The 10,630-nt window shown below is 40.5% G+C and overlaps 1 long non-coding RNA gene across 4 annotated transcripts in view; it reads left to right on the forward strand.

Moving 5' to 3' along the window:
• Positions 1 to 2,734, forward strand: part of LOC137545897 (uncharacterized) — a 104,937-nt gene extending 102,203 nt beyond the window's left edge. For all 4 annotated transcript variants that reach the window (XR_011026118.1, XR_011026115.1, XR_011026116.1 and 1 more), the window contains exons 3-5: positions 807 to 904; positions 1,572 to 1,930; positions 2,335 to 2,734. This is a non-coding gene — a long non-coding RNA (uncharacterized lncRNA). The remainder of the gene's footprint in view (positions 1 to 806; positions 905 to 1,571; positions 1,931 to 2,334) is intronic.
• The last annotated feature ends 7,896 nt before the right edge of the window (positions 2,735 to 10,630 follow it).

A 10,630-nucleotide genomic window follows, 5' to 3' on the forward strand; every position in this document is an offset into this window, starting at 1 on the left:
CGACTGGTAATCCGTGGCTGTTACTGCTGCTGGCACAGTGGTGGCTGATAATCAGTGGCTGTTACTGCTGCTTACAGAGTTGCAGTTGCTAATTAGTGTCTTACACTGCTGCTGTCACAGAGGTAAATAATTATTAGTGGCTGTTATTGCTGCTTGCACCGTGGCGGCAGAGAATTAGTGTCTGTTACTGCTGCCGGCACATTGGCGACTGTTAATCAGTGTCTGTTACTGCTGCTGGCACATTGGCGACTGGTAATCAGTGGCTGTTACTGCTGCTGGCACAGTGGCGACTGGTAATCAGTGGCTGTTACTGCTGCTGGCACAGTGGCGACTGGTAATCAGTGGCTGTTACTGCTGCTGCCACATTGGCGACTGGTAATCAGTGGCTGTTACTGCTGCTGGCACAGTGGCGACTGGTAATCAGTGGCTGTTACTGCTGCTGTCACATTGGCGACTGGTAATCAGTGACTGTTACTGCTGCTGGCACAGTGGCGACTGGTAATCAGTGGCTGTTACTGCTGCTGGCACAGTGGCGACTGGTAATCAGTGGCTGTTACTGCTGCTGGCACAGTGGCAGCTGCTAATTAGTGACTTATACTGCTGCTGGCACAGTGGTGACTGATACTCAGTGGTTTTTACTGCTGCTGGCACAGTAAGGGCTGCTAATCAGTGGCTGTTAGTGCTGCTGGCAGAGTGGCGGTTGATAATCAGTTGTTGTTACTGCTGCTGGCATAGCGACAGCTGTTAATCATAGTCTATTTTTTAAGAAAACTAATATTTATTTATTTAATGTTTTTGATTCTTAGAACTTGTTCTTTTGGATTTCATTTGAATTTCTTTTAAAATGGCATCACAACAAGCTGGGCCCTCTACAAATCGTCAAGGAGAGACACGTGCAGAACGGGTAAGACAATTATCTTTTGTTCCTTACAATTTTAAAAATTATATTTCTTATGTGCAGAACACAAAGTATAGCCACTTCCCCTACAGTACATGATAAATAAAAAAAGGACATCAAACTGCGTTAAATGTTAGTTTTTATACCAAACCCCAAAAACTCACCCTCCCCTCCGTTCCTGTTTGTCCGCCCATGTTGCTCGATTTTTGTTCTACATAATTTCCTCCGTTTTCTCACCCATGTGCCATAACATCCACATGCCCCCTTCCAGCGGAGCTGGACTCACCTACCAGCTGGAGTACAACCCTGTCCTTCGACCCACTCTACAGCCTGCTCCCTCTATCAATACAGCATCGCTTTGCTTTAAGACTGTCATGTCACGTAAAGGAAGCTGTATGTGACATGACATATAGGATAGGTTAATGAACGATGCTAGAGGGAGCATGATTCACCGATAGGAGGACAGATAGTGTTTGACTCGTTTGTGGGTGAGTCTAATGGTTTTGCTGGTCACTTGGTGTGATTGTTAATCCACTTCTTGAACCTTCTCCCTTGAATAAAAAATAACGTCAAACCTATTTGAATGGGCTCTTTGTAAGTTAGGCGTGCGTAAGCTGGCTGGGACCTGTATAGAGGTGTTATGTGACCATTGTATTTATTATTATTTTTTCAGATAGCACATTTACATGCCAGAATGAGGCAGATGAGTGGCCAGGATCAATCCAGTGACAGCTTTCCAGTAAATCCAATTCGGGATCGAACAAATCCAAACCATTTTGACGATTATGACAGGCACAAGATAGGCCATACTGGCTGGTGCATGTGCCAGAATTGTGTAAACATGCCAACCGGTATGGAGTCGGTGTGTTGTTCCGAAATACCAAATGTAAATGTAATGATGGTGAACTTGACATGCATTACCCAGCATCCAATGTTTCCTCAACTATGTGCCAATGAGGAATGGGCCCAGATTTTTCTTTTTCTGACCAATAATTGTAACCCAGTGAATCCAGAAAATAAAGATCGAAACAGGTTAGTATATAAATCTCTACAGTGTATTGTTATTAGCAATTGTAGATCTGAAAAAATATTTTTTTTTTTCAAATCAGAATTCTGGTTTACGAATCAAAAAAAAAAAAGCTTTAGTGAACCCATGTAAAAAAAACAAAACAAAAAAAATATCAAATACTCACCTAAAGACAGGGAGGCTCTGTGTCCCATACACCGTCCCTTCTCCTGTACAGGTCCTTGTTGTAGCGCTTGCTCCCCGTAGCTTTATTGTAATGTTTATTTCAAATATCGCTGTTTGCCTGACAAAGAGAAGCTTTAAAAAAAATTAATTCCTGATCCCAAGTTTTACAAAACACGGACCGCTGGAAAAAATTTATATTTAATAAAAATGTTTATTAATTTTTGTTTTTTTATATCTATTGTAGAAGACTACGCAAAGCTGTGTACCGAGCGTTCACAGGTTGGGTCCACGGATGTTTATCCAAAGGAGATCGGAGACCAATACCCTCCTGCGTTGTCAAAATGGTGCGACAAGCATTTCCAGACCCACACAGTCGTTATACAGGATTTCGTCCTAGCAACGATCTAGCTGCAGAATTTATGGTGTTGGATTGATAATTTTTCATGTGCATATGTTCAAGGGTCCATTTTGTTTTTGTTTTTTATATTTAATTTTAATGCACATAAGGATTGTAGCACCATCCAGTTGAAGTATTCATGTGCTTGTAAAGATTCATATTTCTTCAAAATCAGCTAGGTTTTGTAGAAGATCTTCATTCACAATTCACACATCACTTATATGAATAAAGTAGATATCCTACCAAAGTATGCTGTAGAAGCTGTGTTCAATCTAAATTCATTCTTTTGCTTATTCAACATTCAAAATATCAAGTTCATTATTTACGAGTGATTACACACGGCCTTTATAATAATATATTTTTTCCACAGTTAGAGCTGGTCCACACTAGGTCCGGAAACGTATCCGTGGCTGCGTTTTTCAAACCTGATGAAAAACGGAGTCCCGGATACTAATGTTTAAAATAGCAGCCAGCCTCACCCAAGTAAAAAACGGATCCGTCTGCGTTTGCGGGGACCCGTTTTGAAAACCTGAACGGAAGGTCCGGATCTGCTGCATTTTCACGCAACGGATCAGGACCATGGATACACGCAGGGGGAGTGAAAGCAATGAGAAAACGCATCTCCAGCTCCACAGGCAAAAAACGGATGTGAAAACGGATAGCCTGAGCTTTATGATTGGCCCAAAAAATCCTCCCACTCCTTCCTAATGATAGAGACGTTTTCTGTCAGGGAAAAACCTGAACGGAAACTGATACAAAACTGATGCAAAACTGATGCACTTTCATCAGTTTGCAGTACGGTGGGTACTTCCCCTGATCCGGACTGCAGGGTCCGTCCTGCAACCGGGTCTAGTGTGGACCCAGCCTTAGTACATGTTTTCAGTTCCAGTTTGGACTAAAGTGATCTGGTGAGTGGATTTTTTTTCTGCTTCACCTGATCCACATGGTCCAGTTCTTGCTGTGTTCTCATACAAATTTGATATTGATAATAATTTTTTAAATCTTTTATCCATCAACAAGTACATTCCTAGCTTCAGCACCAGCTGTCGATAGAGGTTTCCTCTTCTTCCACTGTGATTATACACCGGGTCATGTACTCACATGACCAGGAAGAAGACGGAAGCCTTTACCCCTGGCTACTACAGAAGATTGGTTATGTATTAACCCTCCCTGCCCCACTAGCACGGCTGCAGTACTATCCACTAACCCTCCCTTCATTCATTCAGGATAGCTTCATTCATGCCCCCATGCCACATTGAGTTCTTCAAAAATTTAATTAAACTTTCCATTTTAAATTTCCCCCAATGTTTCAACGTCCTTTTTTTTCAGGCTCCGTTCCGCTGGTCAGAACGGTCCGTCACATTAGGGTCTTTGGAATTTTTGTGATCCTGGTTCATGAACACAGCGGTACCAATGTACATCTGTTACTGGATTCCTATGTTAACTTTCTATCCATTTACATCTGTTACATTACTACTGTTTACATTTCACAATCGTTATTAAAAATACAAGGAAACGCAAATCTTGCATTACAATTTGAACAAGCTTTGTTTAATATGTTGCATTTCACACGATTGACATTTGTCTTTGTATAGCGCTGAAAATCAATCTTACTACAATCGCCTGTTAATTTATTAATGTACACATTTGTAGTTGTTGTTTATTCTTCATCGTCACAGTAAGAATGGGCCCTAAATTTTTATTAGTGACGTGTTGTTTTATAAGCCTTAGCACTTTAAATTGTTATTCATTTCCGTCATAACAATCTATTGAGAATGGGCCCTTACAGTTTTCGATAACCAGTGGTTATCAATTTAAAAATAGAAAAGTCAGATACTCACCGAAGGAGAGGGAAGGCTCAGTCCTAATGAGCCTTCACTCTCCTCTCCCGGTGCCCTCGGTGCTGCGCTGGCTCCCCCGTTCGCGTCCGCCTTCGTAGGAACTTTGGAGATCTTTGTGAGCACTCGGGCTTCCGAAGACGGGCCGCTCCATACTACGCACGCGCGAGTGCGTCATAAAGGGCGCATGCGTAGTATGGAGCGGCCAGTCCTCGGGAGCACGAGTGATCGAGAAAGGTTTACAAAAGCTACCTTCGGCTGCGGAAGTGGCAGTATGTGACCGAACTGGTCGAATACTGCCACGGGGATCCTGTGCAGGACAGGGCACCGGGAGAGGAGAGGGAAGGCTCATTAGGACCGAGCCTTCACTCTCCTTAGATGAGTATCTTACTTCTTTATTTTGAAAATGGTAAACATTCACTTGAAAGATGATTCTAGATCTGACTGTGTACATCCGTGTACTCGAAACAAGTACAGATTGTGCCACTCGCCTAACTACATGTTTGTACTCTACAAAAATAAAAAACAGAACAAAGGATTATCTGTAACAAAATTAAACAATTCAAGACTGTTGAAAGTAAAATTTTATTTACTTTGTTCAAAATTTTCAATAAACGTTTTAGTTTTCAAAACAAATTTGTCATTTTATTTGAATAATGTATACTTTATTTTACATGAAAACTCCAAAAATAATAACTATACTTTAGTACTCCGCAGACATTTTATTAACTTGTACGGTTATTCTGTAGTTTTGGTGTACTGAAGTTGTTATGTTGTACGACAGCTACATTATACTATAGATTTGATGCTTACATTTAGAAACAATAAAGATGTGTGATTCCCTTGCCGTCCTCACTTGGTCTAGTGTTCAGCAAAATTTCGTAAGCATAACTGGTACATTTTTTTTTTTTGTGTTTTCCCCACACTATGAAGGTGCATGCATGCAACAAAGTACATACCAGACTGAACTTAATCTAGTTTTAGTCTGATTGATTTTGGACACTTCACAAAGCAAGGACAATAAGGGGAAAAAATGCTTATGGAGTTGCACTTTACTTATGGTGTGTATACACTTAATATATAACCTGGGGGTTACTCGCATTGGTACGGTGAAGCCTATTGAACCTACACAGCAGTGACGACTAACCTTGGTACTCCAGCTTTTTCTACAACTCTAAATCACTAGATGCATTTCAATATTCTGGAATGTATAATCATAGCTTGCCTAGGCAGATGCATGATGCAATTTCTAATTTTTAAACTGCTGGAGTGCCAAGGTTATCTATCAATGCTGCGGAGGCTTATCCCTTCTGTGTGCGCCACAGCAGTCTAACTACAGACCATGGAACATACAACAAAAAATTTTAGCCAAAAAAATAGCATTCTCAGAGGTGAATAAAATATCAATATTTACATCAGTGCCTTTTGTTATTTTTTGTAGCTTATGACACACTATGAACGGTGAAGTCTCAATACAATACACAAAACATTTTTGGCTTTTGCAACTTCGCAATGCAACACCGCCTGCTGAGCTGTTGATAAATAAATTCCATTAGGATAGCACAACCTGAAAACAGCGGCTTCAATTAGCATTATGGTAAACTTCGGTAAAGTTTTTTTTCTTCTTCAGGTCCCAGGTAATGATACTAAAAGTTTTAGGAATACCTATCCATGCACACCACGTGCAGTTGAGAACAGCAGTGTTGTATTCAATGCTGCGTAGTCAGAGTCAACGCTTCTGCTGGGCACTTGAGGTGTTGAGCATGCAAAGGAAATTTTCAATGAATAAGGGTACGATCATAACCTGTGGCCTACAGGATAGAGAACCACTAAAAGGATAGCCCAAAAAAACAGCCAACAACAGGCGGTACTTGTTAGTTTTAATATTAAAAATTTAAGTAGTTTAGGAAATCAATCAGTGCAGCATCCAATGTAATTGGCACTGTAAGCATAGCTATGTAGGGTCAATTGAAAGGGAAGCCAATTTACCGTATATACTCGCAAGCAAGCCAAATTTTTGACCCCCCAAAAGTGGGCCAAAAGTTGGGGGGTCGGCTTGCTTGCGAGTGCTGTGGTGCGTGGTCCCCTCCCCCGTCCGCCACGCTCCCGCCGCTGCAATTAGGTTGCCCGGCGGCTTCCTCTATTCCCCTCTCAGTCTCCATGCAGGCATATAAATGATTCACAGCAGCTCGCCCCACGGCGGATGCTGTGTGATGAGGGAGGAAGCTGTAGGGAGAGCGGTTCCCATAGTAACGGCGATACACATCGCCGCTACAGGAGGCCGCTCTCTTGCTTCCTCCCTCATCACACAGCAGCCGCCGTGGGGCGAGCTGCTGTGAATTATTTACATGCCTGCACGGAGACTGAAAGGGGAATAGAGGAAGCCGTCGGGTAAGTTAATGGCAGCGGCGGGGGGTCCACCTACACTTACTGGGCACTACCTATAATGGGACACTATACTAGCTATAATGTTGCACTATACTAGCTATAATGGGGCACTATACTAGCTATACTGGGGCACTATACTAGCTATACTGGGCACTTTACTAGCTATACTGAGGCACTACCTACCCATACTGGGCACTATGCTAGCTATACCGGGACACACTGGGGGGATCACGCGGCCAGCATTTCCTACCCCCGGATTATATGAGGGTCAATCATTTTTTCCTGTTTTTTTTGGGTCAAAGTTGGGGGGTCGGCTTACATGCGGGTCGGCTTGCTTGCGAGTATATACGGTAATTTTATTCTTTCCGGATTGTAAGATGTGAAAGCAAACCAGTGATACAACATCACAGATCAACATTGAGGGATACATTATTTTATTTCTTTGCTAACTTTAATAAGCCCTGGGTACACTATTCCTGAAATAAGCCAGCCTAGGTGGTGGTAGTCGTGTTTATGGGGGATGGTTCGAGTTTGTTGGATGGCTGGCCGTCGAGACAAAACCTACACCTTATATTGAATGCTTACCGATTACATAAAAGAAAAGCAAGCTACTTAACTGATGAGAGGAAAGGATAAGAGTTCTAATGAGACTCCCATGTCCCGGTGCACGTACTGGATATGGCTCCACATTAATAATATTTGACTACATTGCTCAAATACTTCTACTTATGCAGTCAAAGGGATGCTTCGGCAGTCTTCTTGAATCCGAGTACTCCCAAACACAAGCCTCTCTAAAATGCACATGAGAAAGCGCAGTTTATATCGTCCATGTGCATGTGCAGTATGGAGACGCCTATCTTCATGATGACTCGGGTACAGAAGACTAACATTTTCCGCCAATGGTGGATTGCAACGGTGAAGTTTCCGCTGCAACTAGGGCACCAGAAGAGGAGAGTGGAGTCTCGTTTGGACACATAGTCTTCCCTCTCCTTTGGTAAGTAGCTTGCTTATCTTGTAGGGAATGTTGAAACATTGGCTGTATGTATTTTAAAGTTAGATAAAAACTCTAGAAAAAATACCATGAATAACATTATTGAACATGGTTGTATGTAAAAATTTTACCTAGAGAACAATAATTTTAACACTAAGGTATGCTAAAGACTAATCTCGTGCATTACACAGTACAACGAAAAAAAATTGCATGTATTTGAATTACAGGTTTAGTTCCTTGTATTGGTAATCATTTCTAAAAACATCATTTTTAGAAATCAATCTTCATCTCCAAATCTACTTTGGTGTTTGCTTATCATTTGTTGCAGGTCAGGCTTTGGAATTTTCAAAATGTTACTTGGGAGAGAAGTGTTTTTTTACAACCATGTTGTGACGAGAGAACCATCTGAAATTTTCAAACAGTCGGCCAGAATCGGGATTAGAAAATCATAATTTTTTGAGGTGTACTCCTTACGTAGAACCCACTTGTTCCGTCCCTTTGGTGCTACAAGACTATCTTTTTTCTCCCTTTTTGCGACTACCATTATTTTCATGTTCTATCACAGCCTGTTGCCTCCCAGCATTGTGGTTTGTGGATAAGGCAGCTAAAATTGTCCTAGATTCCATGCTGTCCATTGAGAAATGTATTCTTTTAGTGCGATATTTCAGTACATTACTATGAAATATCTCAAGAGGTCCAGTATGGCAAGACCAAGTTAAGTGCGGGAGATCTTTCAGTAATTGTTTGTTTTTTACAATGGATGTAAATTGGTTGTAAGCTGCTGTTTGTTGATTAAGCCACACTCCTTCCTCGTTTTCTAGGTCATTGAGTTCGATGTGTGCACAATGCTTGGAAATTCCTTCCTCCTCCCACTCGTGCTCATTCAGAACATGATGTAGTACACCTTCCCAGTTACTCTGCAGTGTTTCAGCATCATTCTCACAATTTTTTATAGACCACCAGAAGTGGTTAGTTATTTTAGAAATCCAGGGAATTAGTGAGGCGCAAGTACGGTTTTGACTGACAGTGCAGATTTTTTTGGAAACATTCTTTGCGTAGTGCCACACATCGAATTGATGTTTTATGTTTGGGTACTGTTCCCTCATTGTTTTTCGAATGCTTGAGTGTCTGTCTGAAGCAAAGAATAGTACATCATAATCGTCTTCTATTACTCTCTTCATGCATTTTTCAAAAGCATACTTTTCCATAGCGACTGAAGAAGAGCATTCACTGCTTTGTACCGCCTCAAAGTCGATTATTTTACCACTTACAATGTCCATCATTGTGTATATGCAGTACTTCGCACTGTGCCCTGGAGAATCGCACTGCCCATCTCCAGCGACTGTTAGAGATTCAGAACTCAATTCCTCTTTTACTTTTCTTTTTTCATTTTCCCATGCATGGCTAATTGCAGGAAACAGATATAGTCTTTGGTATTTGTGGAAGATTTTTCGTGTAAAAAATTGCAAGCCAAAAGTTTTAAAAAAATGTTCTATTTTGTTAAAATTCTGGCCCGAACATAGTAAAGATGCAGCAAGCAACACATTTCCTGAAAAAAGTCCTTTTACTTTTGGTTGAGTTTCTAAAACTTTGAAAAGATGACCATCTTCACATTCACCGCGAATGATGACTGCAGACCCTTGTAAATGTTTGTTTATTTTCACAATTTTTTTGTTGCAAGAGGAATCGTCCTGGCAGGGTAGTTTGTAAATTATTTCGTCTAGACACGATTCAAAAATGATAAACTTTTTCATTTTCACTAGATTGCTGTAGAAATCCATCGGGTCAGGTGAAGAATCCTGAGGAGCCGGTTCTTGTAATTCTCTTAGGGCACTGATCTCTGATGCGTTTAAATTTAACTCAAATGGATTAAATTCTTCATCACTGTCAGGTGGTGGTTGAATTGTGGATGAAGTACTGTCCATTTGTGCGGTGTTCTCCTGAATTGATTCTAAGTTTCCTTCGTAAGGTTCTTGAATTCTTGTCAGAGTATCTGAATTGCCAGTTGAAGTAGTGCTACATTTTGAATTACTTTCTGTTCTATCTACATGTGACATGTTTTGTACGTTAGGCAAATCTATCATTTCTTTCATGATTTTCTCAATCGGGAACACAATAGGTCTTTTGCTTGTACTGGATTGCAACATGCTTGGTTCATTGGACACATTTGTTGTTTCCTTGTTGTTTATTGAAAATTCACATCCAATTGGACTTTCAATTATACTGGCTGGTAACTTTGTAGGTTCATTGGGCACATTTGTGTCTTCTTTCAAAGGTGTTGAATATAGAGAATGATAAGGATGTTCCTTATGTTGAACCGGTCCAATAATTTCTCCCTCGGAATGTATTTCAGAATCACTACTGTATGGATCATGAGTCTGAGTTGCAATTTCCTTGGTTTCCACCAGCTTGTTTTTACCATAAAATTGGTAGCAGTGTGGACATATGTTTGAAGCTTCACCCAATTCTTCTACATGTTGTGTTTTTTGTTTTTTCTTCTTCATTCCTTTTGTTTGTTGTTTCGGTCCTGAAATCATAACTGCTTCTTCATTTATGATTATATTTGTAGATGATGATGGAAATATAGTGGGAAGAGCATCCTTCTTCAGTGTCTTTCTTTTACATTTTGGATTGTAGCTGTCCTCTGTGAAATGCTCAGAACACAACCGGTAAACATCAGTAGTTTTACCATCAAAAATTTTTGATGCTTAAGCGTCTATATCATTAAAAGTTTGTCCTGTAGATTCAAGCCATTTCTTTATTTTTTCTACAGTAGTGGGAAAACTATGAAGGATAATTCCAGTTTGAGAAACTCCTTTTCCTGTATAACTGTAACATTTCTCGATTATACAGGTCAGCATTTTTATTCAAACTGCAAATAAAGGAAAACATTTTTTTAATAATTATATGAATACAAATATATAGT

Source organism: Hyperolius riggenbachi, chromosome 2 (genome assembly GCF_040937935.1).
Source record: "Hyperolius riggenbachi isolate aHypRig1 chromosome 2, aHypRig1.pri, whole genome shotgun sequence".
In the NCBI taxonomy this organism is placed as follows: domain Eukaryota; kingdom Metazoa; phylum Chordata; class Amphibia; order Anura; family Hyperoliidae; genus Hyperolius; species Hyperolius riggenbachi.